Source organism: Chelonia mydas, chromosome 13 (assembly GCF_015237465.2).
Source record: "Chelonia mydas isolate rCheMyd1 chromosome 13, rCheMyd1.pri.v2, whole genome shotgun sequence".
Lineage (NCBI taxonomy): Eukaryota > Metazoa > Chordata > Testudines > Cheloniidae > Chelonia > Chelonia mydas.
The window spans coordinates 15,033,244-15,049,192 of NC_051253.2; positions in this window are offsets into that span (position 1 = coordinate 15,033,244).

A 15,949-nucleotide genomic window follows, 5' to 3' on the forward strand; every position below is an offset into this window, starting at 1 on the left:
TCCAAATTCTAGTCTCCATGCCAACAATCATTTAAATGTTGTTTTTTCTAAATTTTGGAATTCCATTCCCATGGTTTCTTCCTAGCCTGAAGTGAGTTTGGAGATGGTAAGACATTTTCAAATGTTCTTCCCCATTTGTATAGGACTCCAAGGGGTGGGGTGGTGGCTGGGAAGTTTTGATTGTGACACCTGGGAAGACTGTTAAAAATTGCGTGTACAATCCTGCAGATTGCTGGTGGTCTGGGGTTAGTAGGTGATTTTGGTAGTAGCATGGTCAGGCCAGTAATTGCATGTGCACCTTTGCAGGCTACCCTTACTTTGGATGTAGTTAACCTGAGGTGTGTCCCCAAAAGGCAGAGGGGGATCCTGTTCAGAAAGGCAATGAACAAATCAGGAAGCTATACCGCACTGCTGTTTGCCAGGATGATTCCCCCAAATCTGGTGTGGGAGTGCAAGGGAATCACAAGCCATATGGGCAGTCTTGACAGAGCTGCATTTATTGTGCAGCGTGCATGCCAGAATAGAGCACCATCTTTGCCTTAAGTTCTCTTATATGATCAGCATAAAGTGCCTTGTAAACTAAATAGAATTCTACAGTAATTTTTTTGAATCCAAGGGAGGGAGTATGCCTGAATGTCTTATAATGCCTTAAACTCTGTATGCATTTTGAAATGTATGTGTAGCTTGAGTTGGGCAATTTACCTTGTAAAATCTCAGGCTAGCTCAAAGCTGAGGGCATAAATGAAACTGTGAGCCAGAAAAATGTTACGACTGCTTTTTCTTTCCTGTATTTGTCACTACAAAAAACATGTCTTCCATTCAGTGTATGCTATTTTTTAACGATGTGGTGCCGTCATCTTGGTCAGCTGGGGCAGGGGTCAGCAAGCAATATGGTGAGGAGCGGTGAAAGGCATGACCTGGAAAGCTTGAGGGGTGGTTGTGTGCTTACATATTTTGCTTTGTTATTCTCCAGTGTGGCTGCCGGCCATTTTGAGCACCCAACTGTTAAAAGCTGAGGAGGCAGAGAACGGCTAACACAATATGCTGACACCCTGACAGTATCCAGGACAAACGTGTTTAAATCCCCCAGTGCACTTTTATTGTGATATAAGCCAGGTTGTTTGCAGGAAGAGCTCCCCTCTCCAAAAAGAAAAGGAGTACTTGTGGCACCTTAGAGACTAACCAATTTATTTGAGCATAAGCTTTCGTGAGCTACAGCTCACTTCATCGGATGCATACTGTGGAAAGTATAGAAGATCTTTTATATACACAAACCTGTGGGTTTGTGTGTGTGTGGAAAAAAAAGGGGGGGGGGAGAAAACCTGGATTTGTGCTGGAAATGGCCCAGCTTGATTATCATACACATTGTAAGGAGAGTGATCACTTTAGATAAGCTATTACCAGCAGGAGAGTGGGGTTGGGGGAGAGAAAACCTTTTGTAGTGGTAAACACCCATTTTTTCATGGTTTGTATGTATAAGAACATCTTCTGTATTTTCCACAATATGCATCCGATGAAGTGAGCTGTAGCTCACGAAAGCTTATGCTCAAATAAATTGGTTAGTCTCTAAGATGCCACAAGTACTCCTTTTCTTTTTGCGAATACAGACTAACACGGCTGTTACTCTGGATCCCCTCTCCAAGTTAGTTCTCAGCCTGTGATTTGGATGGCTCCTATGTCTCTGGCAGTCTCTCTGGTTTAGTAGCTTGGGTAGATCCTGAAATCCAAGATCTCAATCTCCTTCAGCTTGACATCCTGGTCGACATCTGTGGGGTCCTTGGTGGAGTCCACAACATGCTGTCATTCAGTGTGGCATCTCTGCCAAAAATACCATCCAGCTCATGATAGTATCTGCAGACAATGCAAGCTCTGCCAGAGGTCTTTCATTATTGTACTTGACCTTCTTATAAACCTGCTGGAGCACCTTTGCCTTGTTGCAGCATTGACTCAGGTGCCAGGAGTGCCCCTCTCACTCATTTGTTCTGATAGCAATGCATTACAGAGACTCCTGTTTGGATAAGTTGAGTCACACTCCTCCCCCAGTGAAGGCCCAGACCTCATCATGGGTCTATATGGAAGCATGGCTGCTGTATAATTGGTATTTGACTCTGATTGTGTGAACTTGACATGAGCTGGAATCACAAAGGACCACAGACCAGCATTTAATTGGGAAGATGACATCCGGTCTCTGTGTCTCAAGAGGGCACACAGGTAGCTAACAAAACAGTATAGGATAGCACTGGGAGGACTGCCAGATGCAGAACATTGTTGTATGCAGTTTAGTGGTAGCTGTGTCAGTCCCAGGATATTAGAGAGATAAGGTGGGGGAGGTAATATCTTTTTTTATTTGACCAACTTCTGCTGGTGAGAGAGAGAGAGACAAGCTTTCAAGCCACACAGAGCTCTTCTTCAGGTCTGGGAAAAGTACTTGGAGAGTCACAACAAAATGCAAGGTGGAACAGATTGTTTAGCATAAGTAGTCAGCACATATTATAAGGGACTATGTAATGTAAAGTGGCCTGTTAACACTTATACAGTCATAGGTTGGTCCCTATGGTCCCAGCTACTTTGTTGTTTGAAGACTCATCCCAAATCTCAGTAAATTTACTTCCAAAGTGGGTTTGTTAGTGGGGCTTGAAAAGCCAGATAATTTGAAACACAAACCTGTGTCAGAGTAGCAGCCGTGTTAGTCTGTATTTGCAAGAAGAAAAGGAGTACTTGTGGCACCTTAGAGACTAACAAATCTATCAACTTCATGAAAAAACTCATACAGATACAGACAGACATCATCTTCCTTTCCAAATGCAAACAGATGGACATCATACATATGCTCAAATAAATTTGTTAGTCTCTAAGGTGCCACAAGTACTCCTTTTCTTTTTACAAACTTGTGTGTGGACCCAAGGCACTTAATTTGAAAAACCTCAATTTAACCTGAAACAACTTTCAAGTGTAGAGAAATCCTGAGAGCTCAGGTCTGTCCTCTAATACACCAGTATAAATCCAGAATAATTTCCTCCATTGTATCTGAGAGCAGAATTGGGCCCTATGTGGCTACCACAAAGAATATTAATTATTAGTCACTTAATTAAATTACTAGTGAATGCTGGTGTAAATATAAAAGGAAAGAAACCTATTCTGAATCCCTTAGAAGGTGGAAAATGAACATCAAATGAAAGAGAATGTCCATCCAGAAAATTACATTTTCATATCCTTGTAAATTAAATTAAAACAACAAATGACACAGTATGCCTTGACTGTGTAGCAAAGGTGTTTTACTTATGTTAAAAAAAATTTGTTTAGCTATTTGACTTCCTAGATGCTGTTGTAAAATCTGTTGTTTTTAATTTATTACTCTGAAAAACCACACACCTTTGACAGTGAACTATGACATAATTAGATGCAAACTACACATCTAAAAGCTGTTTACTTCCTGTAACTCTAGGCTAACTACTAATGAATCACTGACTCTTGGGATTCCCAGTTTGTAATGGAATACTCTGCAAACTTCTTATCAGATCCACAATGATTTCTGATCACAAAAAAAAAAAAAAAATAGTCCATTCTAAAGCATTTCTTAGCATGTCAGTCGGAGCAGTCATGGTGAGTCTGAAGGGATAAGAGAAGATAAAGTGTATCAAAGCAGGATCTGACATTTGTGATGCTATGCAGACCTTTCTTTCTAAGAGCATCTTGCGGACTGGACTGACAGCAGGGATTAATCCATGCAATGGCAATAAACAATAGTTGAAGTGGGGTTGAGGCCTAACACCTGGATGTTATGTTACCATCCCTAAAGAAGCCTGTTTCATGCTGTGAATGAATATATATGATTCTGACATTGTTTCCCTCTCTCAGCAACAGGTAAAGTGCTTTCTTTTGCAAATGAGAAAGCAGCAGGACCTTTGATTCACATGTAAAGCTTTAGTATGTTTTGTGCATGACTTAGAACAGGTATGAGAGGTATAGAGTGACATTTTTGTGACTTTGTGCAAATAAGCATTTTGAAACTGGCCCCATCTGAATCAGCTTGAAGCTTACCTGCTTTGTGTTAATTTCGCTTTACAAGAGAGATACATGGCTGCTCTCTGGGTTTTTCTGTACAGGACAAAGGGAGCTTCTCCTTAAAAGTTATGTAGTACACAGAGAGATGGTACAACCTCAGTCCTGTGAAAGGAGCTGCGATGCTTATCAGATTCTGTTATGTTTATTGGAGCTGAGTTTGTCACATCCGCTCAAGTGTAGCAATGCCTTAAAGGGGGCAAATGAAGGAGAAGATGAGGAAGCTCCCCTCCTCACCCTCTCTCTGAATGTAGCAATAATGACAAAAATATGGTGGTCACTGTAATTCCACAAGGACCTCAAAAGACACAAAAGTTAGAATGTATGCACACTATTCTGAGAAAGTAATGGCTTCAGCAAAGCACATCTGAGAAGTTGGCTATATAGAAGCCCTTTCCTCAGTTGCTGGCCTAATTTAATCTCCTGTATTATCTGTGGAACCTTCAGGGTCAGACTATGTAGGTCAGGGATTCATTGACGTAGATGTTCGTCTTTTTTTCCCCTAGTCAAGAAGAAAAGGGAAAGTGGGCCAGGGAAAATGACAGCAGGCCCTGACAGTCGTGTCCGAAGATGATCCCTCTGAAGAGGCCAGGAGCATGGGGGATGAGAAAGGGAGGGATGGCAATGAAAAGAAGAGTGCTCCTTGGAGCCAAACAGGGGAAACACACATGCACTTGATTTTTGAAAGGTCTCAACCCAGCCTGGCAGAATCAAATAGACCCTGGTGTTTACTTTTGCTGACAAAAGTGGGGGTACAAAATGGGAATCCTGATTTAAGGGTGAGCAGGAAAGTATCCTCATTACCCATAATCAACAAGGATATTGAAATAGCATGGTATAGTACTCAATAGCAATAATTATGCCCAGGCAAATGAGTTTGTACAGCACGTAGTACAATGGTTAGGCTCTATGGTAATATGAATAAGAATAATGTCGCTACTACTGTATTCGTAACAGCAGTAAAACAGGATTGCTGCGCACCCCGTTAACTTATTTGTCAGATACTTAACTATCTCATAGATTGGGGGGGGGGGACGACGGAGGGTCAGTTCTGCATGAACCTCAAAAGGTTGGAGGAAGGAGGTGATACTAGTAGAGATTTCTCGCAGAAATACCTCCTGTTGGGTTTTGCTTTGTGAGCAAATCCAGGGAACACAGAATTTTCACCAAATTTGGTTGGCATTTTTCGATGAACTCCAATTAAATGACAAGACAGAGAGAGTGGGGTTTGTAATCGTTAATAGAAATTACATTAAAGCATATGCCATTTAATAGTGTATTTACAAGTTGGCAGAGTAGGAGCTCATGTCAAACATGTACCAGAATATTCTCTGACCACAAAAGAGGAAAACTAGTTATTTCTCAACTTCTTTTCTTCCAGTCCCAGCCAGGAGCCCATGATTCAATCCCATAATGTGCTTCTGTGGCTAAGTGACTTGCCCAAGGTCATACTGGAATTATTTGACAAAACAGGGATTGAACCCAAATTTCCCACGTCCAAGGTCTAGCACTCTAAGCAATGGGTCATCTTTCCTTTTCTGGAGCCTTCCACACTGGATGTACATCATCACTTAGAAGACAAGAAGAGCAGTTTCAAACAGTGTCATCAACTGAGACTAACAGATGCCTCTCTTGAGTCCCTTACCCCTTTAAATTAAAAAGGGGGGTTGAATGGGCTAGGATTCATCAGATGCAAAAGTCCCTTGTGAGAGAACCATTCTGTCACCAAGTGTCCCAGTCACTGTAGTGGGTAGATAGCTATGAGTCCTCCTTCCTTCAGGTTGGACAGTTTAGTGGTAGTTTAGGAATATTAGTTTACTCACTTTAAGCTTTGATTCAAAGCCTATTGAAATAATTGGGAATCTGTTGCCTCAATGGACTTTGGATCAAGCCCTTAATGTCAACAATTGAGCTTTTTCTAAATAAATAACGAGGGATACATTTTTAATGGTGGGCAAAGTGAATGTGCCTGCCAAAGTTCACGCATATGCATGCAGTTTGCTTGGGTGTGCAAAAGGACAATCATGCAGGTAGTTTCCTATGTGGGACCTTCAGTAATCATTTTTATGTGCAAATGTGGTTACAGTGGGTTTTGCAGGGCCATGCATTATGTCCTCTTCTGAAACTTGGCTCAGAGAGTTTAAAATAACTTGGCTATAGTCATGGATAGACTCATAAAAGAAAACCCACCTGCCAATGACTAGACGAGACATGCGTTCATTGGATATAGTATCCAGACTCACTCTGACAGCCAAACAGGAGCCTTGAAGCAGACACTCTCATTGGCTTTTGCAGCAGTCAGTCTATCACTGGTGATGGCCCAGTACCTCACATTGACTAGTGCAGCCATATCTCCATCGTTGGTATCACTTTAGGAGTAAATTTTTTTGTACAGCTCCAGCAGTGGATCTCTTAAAATGTCTATAGCAACCAGATGTTGGCTCTGATTAGAAACATGCATTATATATCTGTAAACAGTGAATCTTTTTGAAAGGAGAATCTACATTTCAGCTTAACATACAAAGTGTTTGTGTAACCATATTGCTATGTTGGACCTTGTGAAAGGTTAAAGAGGGAAAATATATCTATATGGAGACCGAGTCAGTGTGGCGTAGTGGATAGGGCACTGGCAGGAGACTTGGGTTTTATTCTTGACTCTGGTACTGACCTGCTGTGTGACCTTGCACTTCACCTCTCTCTGCTTTTTTCCTTGCCCACTCTTTGTCTGTCTTTTTAGTTTAAACTGTAAGTTCTTTGGGGTAGGGACTGTCTCATTTTGTACAGCCCTCAGCACAGTGGAGCCTCTAGATGCTACTGTGATACAAATAATAAGAGTAATATTAGATCAATAGCGACATTACGCAATACAAGCTTTCGGGCCAAAAAGGCTCTAGCATCAGGAGGATGGAAATTTTGATCCCCAAACTTTGCATTTGATTTATCTGTTGATCCAATAATAATATTACTTCACATTTATTCCAAAATGCTTTCAAAACATTAATTAATTAAAGTCCCACAGCAACCCTGAAAGGTAGACCTTGCATCATCTACCTTGTCCACTTATGTTAATTGAACTACTGTATTAAAAAATGCATTGAGTGTTAATCAATTATGAAACATGCTTGTCATTGCAACAGTAATTAACCTTTTGTCAATAGCTGTTTATCGTAGGATTGCAAAGACTTCAATACTCCAGAGACTGTGGAAATAGGTAGGAAGCCCGACTCCTTTGACATCTGAATCTTAAAACATTTTGAATGCCTAGATAGCTTGTCCGAGGAGGAAAGGTGTTTGTGCAAAATGTTCATGTTTGTCTTTTGAATGTTTTTTTTCTCCCCCATTCAGTAATAGTAGTTGCCTTAACAATGGCAAGAATCTAGTGTATCGGTGAGCTGTATCCCTTGAACTCCATCTCACAGAACAAAAGATTTCTAAGAAGCATCCATGCAGCAGATGTTTAGTTATCTGAAGTGTCAGAATGCCAATTAGATATTGAACATGGCAGGAGGAGGGTGGAGTTTCCAAAACAAATGAATGATGAATAGGAACAGTTCCCGAGTTTAGTCTAAAGTCCTGCTGTTCTTTTGTAAAATGATTTGTGGCAAATTTGTTTTGTCACTGAGGCATAGTTCCCCCTTAGCTTTTAAGTGATTTTTATAACTGTCCAAAGGAAACTAATTTAAAAAAAAAATGACAATAAAATGCCCTTTTGTTGTTCAGAGCGTGCTGCAAAAATGAACATGATCTTAAATGTAAAACCAAATAAGCCTCTCATTCATATAGTGAATGTATTGTGATCACATGCTCCCATAATGAAAGCCTAGACTTATGTTGAAAAAGGGGGAAAGTTACAGAAACATGAATGAATGTAATAAGTGGTGTTTGTTCCAGAGATACATTTGAAGTCCTGTTGAAAGCAAGAGAGCTGGGCCATTAAATTACATTTTGATCTTCATTGTTTCAATCTGCCAAATTGCAATCTTGTTTGTGACAGCATGAGAAGGGTTAAAAAAATCATCCATGTTCCAAAATGCTTCCAGAGCTGACTTGCATTTTTATTGTGACTGACCTCGGTAAATCATTTTTAGAAATTAATATAACATAGACATTTCAGTTTAATGTTTTAGGTGGCATGACAGTCAAAATAGTTTCGTTTGACTTGTGAAATGCTTTAGGTGGTCCTTACCTAATAATTGCACACATCTAATAAATGTACCTAGGACAACCAGCTCTGTGTGTCTTTCTGTCAAATAAGAGTAATACTGGACAATGTAAAATACCAGGCAAAACAGCAGAGAGGAAATTGGGCTTGCATTGACTTAAATAAGCGAGTGCTGTGACAAAATTGTTTAGTTCTCTTTTGACCTTTTGAGGTCACGTTTGACTATTTATGCTATCTCCTAATGCTCTACTTCTCCCTGCCTGGTAACAATTATGCATTTGTGCTGTTCTTTGCCTTCTCAGTTGGTATATTAAACAATAAATAATTACTGCATAAAAATATACACTCCTATTTTGCAGTTTCCTGCTAACACCAATCCAATTCCAAATACTATATTTTAAACAGTTTCATGAGTAAATCATCATTTTAAAACTATGCATTTTAACAAATTTAATGGATTTGTTTTTAAAAATAAATCAGCATCAAAAACCAGGAGGCATAAATTAAGATATGGAAATATGCAGAGTATATAGAAGAGAATATAGTTGTTTTTTTAAGAGAAGTTAAACACTCTCGGATTTATTCCGATCTACTCACAACAGTGTCAACTAGGAAGAACTCCAATGAAGTAAATAATAAGGACAGGATCAGGCCCTGTTTAGCAGGCCAGGGTATTGCTGGGTAAAGACAGAAGGCTTGATGCTCATCTCTCTTACCCTGGTTTTATGAGCAGTATTCCACTGACTTCAATAGCACAGCACACGTGAGTCAGGTATTGCAAGATTGGCACTAGGGTCTTGTTCCTGCAAAGTGCTGAGCACATTCTGTTAGGTGCAGAGCATGCTCAATTCCCACAGATGTCAAGCAGGCCTAAGCTCCAACACTAAATATGTAATGCACTTTGCCTACATTGTTCTTTTGTTACAGTGTTTAAAAGCGTAAAAAAATGTATGGGACTTTTTTATAAATTGCAAAATTTTTCCTGTATTCATAAATAACTTTCTTTCCAAGTTGAATCGCCTCTTAGCGAGAACTGAGTTTGTGAACATATTGGGTGAGGTCTGTCTTTGGGATAGAGTTGATCTCTTTTGCTGCTTTTACTCTTTATACAGCAGTTAAGGATAAATTCACCAGTGGTATAATTGGATGCAACTAGTCCAAGCATGTCTATTATTTTTGCAGATAAGTGGATTTATTAATCCGTTTGAGATCATAGCGTGCTTTTTACAGTGATGGAGTGAAATCAATGTGATAAAGCAACAATGTATCCTTTAAAATATCTCATTTTACTGTGTTGCTTCTGATCACCATTATCGAGCAATATGGCCTGCACATCACAAATTAGTTATGCCGACATAAACTGACAGAATCTCTGCCCTTGATGACGTTACAGTACGTAAAGCAGTGAAATGGGACAGGAAAGCCATTTCCCATGCTATTTCCTGATTTCCTGCTCTCTGCATTCCAGCACATAAACCTTTAATTCATTTCAGAATGCAAAGGTCATGACAAAAAGTCAAGGGATAAATATACCCTTTTGTCAAACAGAAGGATAACAGCAAATTTTACCAAAATGTTTCTAAAGCCAGGTGTTTCCCATATACTGTATTCAAATATGCATCTTTGAAGACTTTGGTAACATTCTAGCATTAGACATTTTAAGAACTTAAAACCCTTAAGCCTTATGCACTAAAATAAATTCTTTGAGTAACAAGGCAGTAAAATATGCACATCTGTATTTGTGTGAGGCCACAGGTCTGTCTTTCCAAAGAAATTTGGAGTGCAAGTGGCGTGTATACTGCAGGAGCTAAAGCAAAGCTTTATGCAGGGGGCATGTTTGTCCCATAGAAAATACCATACACTGTATATCTAACTTACAAATGATTTGTTTATTAATCTATTATGACTGATCAATCAAAATTTAAATTAATTGGGCACCCAATTCCCAAATTCAAGAGAAAAATCAGGGGTGTGGGGTAGGGGAAGAATGGAGCTGCAAAGGTAAAAGGATCTCAAATCCCACATCTTCTTAAGCATGCAAGTAAGCCCTGCAAAAGCTCAATAGATGTCAGTACAACAGTCTTCAGTATCCCACAAGGAGACAAATGCAAGCTCTAGGAGAATATCCTTCACAGCTTGGTATCTAGGTAAGGTCCTGCAGAGACTCAGTCATAATCAGCTTTTAAACCAAGTTTCTGTCTCTGTTACTGTAAGAATTTGCCAGGGAGAGGAAAAGAGTGGTTTTATACTCATTGTTTAAAGAACTGGAGGTGGAGAGAAGATTCATTAAAATGCTTCCCCTATCCTTTGTTCAAAGCAAACAAAGTAAAAACCAGCCCTCCGGTGTCTTTCTCCTGAAGAGGAGTTATCCACCAAAATTCTGACGGTTACATGTTACCATTTGCCTAAATGCTTTTTCAGAAATGCACTTTCAAAATATATAAAGGATCGGGGGGAAATGTTGTACTTGTTCTTTTTCCTCTGTGAAAGCAAACTGCTTGATGCTTTCTCTGTTTGCAGAATATCTATGAGCAAATTGTACTTTCCTCAAATTAATACCTTCTGTGAAGTCACTAATGACTTATTAAAATACATCTAATTTTACATGATTGTGAACAGTTTGCTGCACGTAATTGGTACTCAATATTCACATTGTGTGACTGGTCAGTTAATCCACATGGCATCATGTCTGCTCCCTCGTTGGAGAAGAATGGATCCATTCCTACTGCAAATCTGTGCATGCACATTTAAAATTTGGTTTCTGCATCATTAAAATTCACTTTCAACAAAAATTTGCACTGCTTTTAAAAAAGGGACTGTGAAAGAGGTGAGAACCTGATCAAAGTACATTCAAAATCCCCATGCATTTTCCTGGAACATTCTTTTATACTTTTTCCTTGTTTAAGCTGGAACATTGTGGATTCCGATAAAGCTACTACAATTAAAGGTCAAAATCTGAAGAGAAGACAAAGCTGAAACTTTGCTTTTATTTCACTCCATTGTGCCTACAGTAGGAATGTGCCACAAAACGATAGGTAATTTTAAATACAGCACCTCATGCTGCGAGCTTTCAGTGGGTTACAGTTTGAGTTCCACCCCAACTTTAAAGTTCAGATTTTTTTTTTTATTATTTTATTTATTTATTTTTTTTTTAAAGGCTAGAGCTGCCATGACCATAGTTAAAGCTGGCCTGAAGGATGAGCCAACGGTTAGGACATTAACCTAGGACTTGGGAGACCTGCCTTCAAGTCCCTGCTTTGCTACAGACTTCTTGTGTGATCTTGGGCAAGTCATTTTGCCTTTCTGTGCCTCCATTCCCCATCTGTAAAAGTGGGATAAGAACACTTCCTTACCTCCCAGGGATGTTGTGAGGATAAATACATTAAAGATTGTAAAGCCATAAAAGACGTAGGTTATTATTTATTCTAAAGGCCAAATCAGCCTCCCACAGTCTTGGAGATGGATAGGCCCTCCCATTAAGTCCTTCAGCAAAAGCAGCCAAGAAAGACACAACCGTACTGCTCTTTACATTCAAGGCTGCCAATAGCAGCTGTTAAACTTGCACTCTTGGGTCTTGATTCTCTCTTCCTTTACTGCTTTGTGTCCTCACTTACATCTGTGCAAAATGAATGCGAAGTGATTGTAAAATGCTACCAAATCAGAGTGGTAGTGCTTTACTACATTTAAATTCCTTGCACAGTACAAAATGTATTCACTATTCTCCCCTCTGTTTTCCTAAACTGTTTTATAATGTGTCTGTGTTCTACTAAGCTGCTATTGTATTTCACCATGGATCTGTTTGCATTTCACTGGGGGATGATGGAATAGTTTTATCGTGTCCGTGTAACTCAGTAAAGTACCCTGAGACCCTGTAGGGTGAAAGGAACCATGTAAATGAGTATTGTGTGTTTGTATTTATTTATTTATTTCATGTGGTTTCTCATTTTGAGAAAAGAAGTGTGTCCTCCCCATTGACAAATATCCCATAAGCCCACCTTCCTTCTGCTGTGTGAGTTCTTCGTGGAGCCCCTGTTATCCATTAGGGCTTGTTTACCCGGGGAAACTTACCGGCATAGCCATAGCAGTATAATTATTACTTTGTTTCTCAGTCTCCATCTCAGAAAATGACTCTATCCTCAGAGTCTTTTCCTGTCCCTGCCTCTACCTTCCCCCATCTCTGTGTGTGTGTGTGTGTGTGTGTGTGTCCTCCTCATCCATCTCCACATCTCTGCAGTCTGAGGAATCACAGTTATAAGAACAGTACACCCAAGTGTACGCATTCCACAGCATTGTTCAGGGGTTCTCAAACTTCATTGAACCACAACCCCCTTCTGACAACAAAAATCATTACAGGACCCCAGGAGAGGGGAGCTAAGCCTGAGTCTGCCCAAGCCCCACCTTTGTGGGTGGTTGGGGGGGTGCCAAAGCCTGAGCCCCACTACCCCAGGCGGGAGAGGCCAAAGTCAAACCTGAGTCCGGTCACCCAGGGCCGAAGGCGGCAGGGCTCATGCTTCAGCCCAGGTTCCAGCAAGTCTAACTCCAGACTTGGCAACCCCATTAAAATGGGGTTGTGACCCACTTTGAGGTCCTGATCCACAGTTTGAGAATCGCTGAGCTAGGCGCACCAGGGGTTGCAGAATGTATATTCCCCACTACAGTCAGGATCTCAGGGTGGGATTGGTTCTCATAAGCAGTAGAAGCTAGGATCCCTTTCTGCTCATCCCTAGGAAGGGGCATTCCTCCCCAGGCCAGTGACTACATGCCACAATCCAGCACTAAACAAGCCAATAAAGTTCATTAGCTTTAGGGGGGTGTTTGTTTGTTTTTTGTTTGGGTTGGGTTGGGTTTTTTTGGATAAAAAAGGCAGCCTTCTGGATTAAATGGATTAATTGCAAAGGATCTCCAGATGAATGAATACAAAATGCAGACCACTATTAAAAGAAGAGTCTAAACAGAAAAGGCACTTAAGACAACAAATGACAGGATGCTGCTACAGATCCAGTGCTAGTAGAAACTGACCATATAATTAATCAATAGTCCAAAGAGCACAACTATTGAACCAGTGGTTTAAAATATCTCCACATTGCGCACCACATATAAATGCATAGCTAACTGTATTTTTTTTCAATCAAAACAGACAGAGCATTTTGTCCCTATGACCGAAATACAATGATGTTTCCATTTTAATATAGCAGGATATTTAGGGGAACATGTTCCAGATGGGTGGCCTCCCTTTTGCAGGCCCAAGTTGAACCCACGTTCACCGTTAATTTGCAAGTAGAAGTCTGAGTGCTTGTGCCACTAAGTAAGTAACTGCAAGTGCCAGTCGAATAGCTGGAGGTACAAGTACTCAGATATCTACCCAGGGTTCATTCTGCAGTTCTGCAAAAAGTGAGCCTGGGACACAGTCCAGCTAAAGACCATCATTTTATGTATATGTTAACTGCAGGTATGCATTTGAGGCTAATAATGCCCAGTGATAGATAGCATCTATCTGTGCTGAAACACTTTTTTATTATTGTATAATATTTTTAGCATTCACTGATCTATTTTCATAGAATATCAGGGTTGGAAGGGACCTAAGGAGGTCATCTAGTCCAACCCCTTGCTCAAAGCAGGACCGATCGCCAATTAAATTATCCCAGCCAGGGCTTTGTCAAGCCTGACCTTAAAAACTTCTAAGGAAGGAGATTCCACCACCTCCCTAGGTAACGCGTTCCAGTGTTTCACCACCCTCCTTCTGAAAAAGTTTTTCCTAATATCCAACCTAAATCTCCCCCACTGCAACTTGAGACCATTACTCCTTGTTCTGTCATTTGCTACCACTGAGAACAGTCTAGAGCCATCCTCTTTGGAACCCCCTTTCAGGTAGTTGAAAGCAGCTATCAAATCCCCTCTCATTCTTCTCTTCCACAGACTAAACATCCCCAGTTCCCTCAGCCTCTCCTCATAACTCATGTGTTCCACTCCCCTAATCATTTTTGTTGCCCTCCGCTGGACTCTTTCCAATAGAATAATTTTGCACTGACTTGAACTTGAATTCCACTGGAGTTATATGACCAAAAGAAATTAGCTGCAACTATTCATTGGAATAGTTAGAATCCAAGACTTCACCAATATGCCTTCTGCAGTAGGTGAGGGTCAGGGAGAAACATATGGGGAAAGAAAGTGATGGCTTCATATGCCCAGTATTACTATGGGATGCTTTGACTTTTACTCCAAGGTCCACAAGTTCCTGGAAAGAAATCAGAGACTGCTATTTCCTTGCCTCCAGGTGTGTGTTACGATGTTGTTCTAAAAGTTAGCATGTAAATAAATTCCTGTCTGGACTTCATGCACCCCTCTGTAGTAGGAATGTGACTACCTCAGCCAAAAGTTAAGTCCACTAGTAAGTCTGACTAAGAACACTTGATACAATATATTTAAATGATCTAAGGCTATGGCTACAGTAGAGAGCTTAGAGCAGCAGTGCAGCTGCGGTGCTGTAAGTGCTCTTAACTGATGGGAGAGAGCTCTCAAGTCGACTTAATTAATCCACTCCCAACAAGCGGAAGTAGCTATCTCAGCGGGAGAAGCTCTCCCACTCATATAGCTCTGTCCACACTGGTGCTTAGGTCATGTAACTTACGTTGCTCAGGGGAGTGGCTTATTCACACCCCTGAGTGACATATGTTATACTGACATAAGCGGTAGTGTAGACGTAGACTAAGATGGTAAATGATATACAGAGTGTTCACCAGATTTGGCCATTCAGGTGATTTTCTAGAGACCAAGGCAACATTATTGTTTAAAGACCAGGGAAGCAGATGATTGAAAAGGCAAATTGACATGCAGGGAGTAAAAAAAGGATAAGGGTGAAATCCAAGCCTAATTGAAGTCCATGGGAGTTTTGCCATAGACTTCAATGAGGTCAGGATTTGATCCTTAAACAGTAGGGGAAAACGAGAGAGGAGAAGGACCTCTCCAAGAAGAAAAGAGCTGGCAACAGAAGTGAAGGAGCGAGAGAAGTCCTTTTCCATGTCTTGTTCAGCCTCTTCTTCCCCTTTTCCATTATCACTTACTTGTTTATATTGTGGTAAAGCCTAGAGGCCCCATTATGCTGTGGATGAGACAGACATGTATGTAGACGTGCTCCCCACCCCCAAAGGAATTACAATCTAATTTGACAGGTTTCAGAGTAACAGCCGTGTTAGTCTGTATTCGCAAAAAGAAAAGGAGGACTTGTGGCACCTTAGAGACTAACCAATTTATTTGAGCATCCGATGAAGTGAGCTGTAGCTCACGAAAGCTCATGCTCAAATAAATTGGTTAGTCTCTAAGGTGCCACAAGTCCTCCTTTTCTTTTTGCGAATCTAATTTGAGACAAGACACAATAACTGAGCGAGATGAACATAAAGAGGGCCGAGTGAAGGGTTCTACCAAAAGATCATGCTACACAAATGCATTCCCAAAGGAGGCAAATCAGATGCACAACTGAGCCGTGCTTATCAAAGCAGCATGAACAAGATAAAAAATCTGGAAAATGCAACCAAAAAAATAAAACACTCCCCTCTGCACATAATGAATGTTGTTTGCTTCAGAAATCAGCTTGGTACCATCAGGTACTGAAACTAGAAAGCCATCTTCAAAGACAGAAAAATCTTGTAAATAAAATGTGAAGGCGATAAATAGATTTAGGGTGCTGTTTGCCAATTGATAAGAAGAAGTACATTTACATCAATGTAA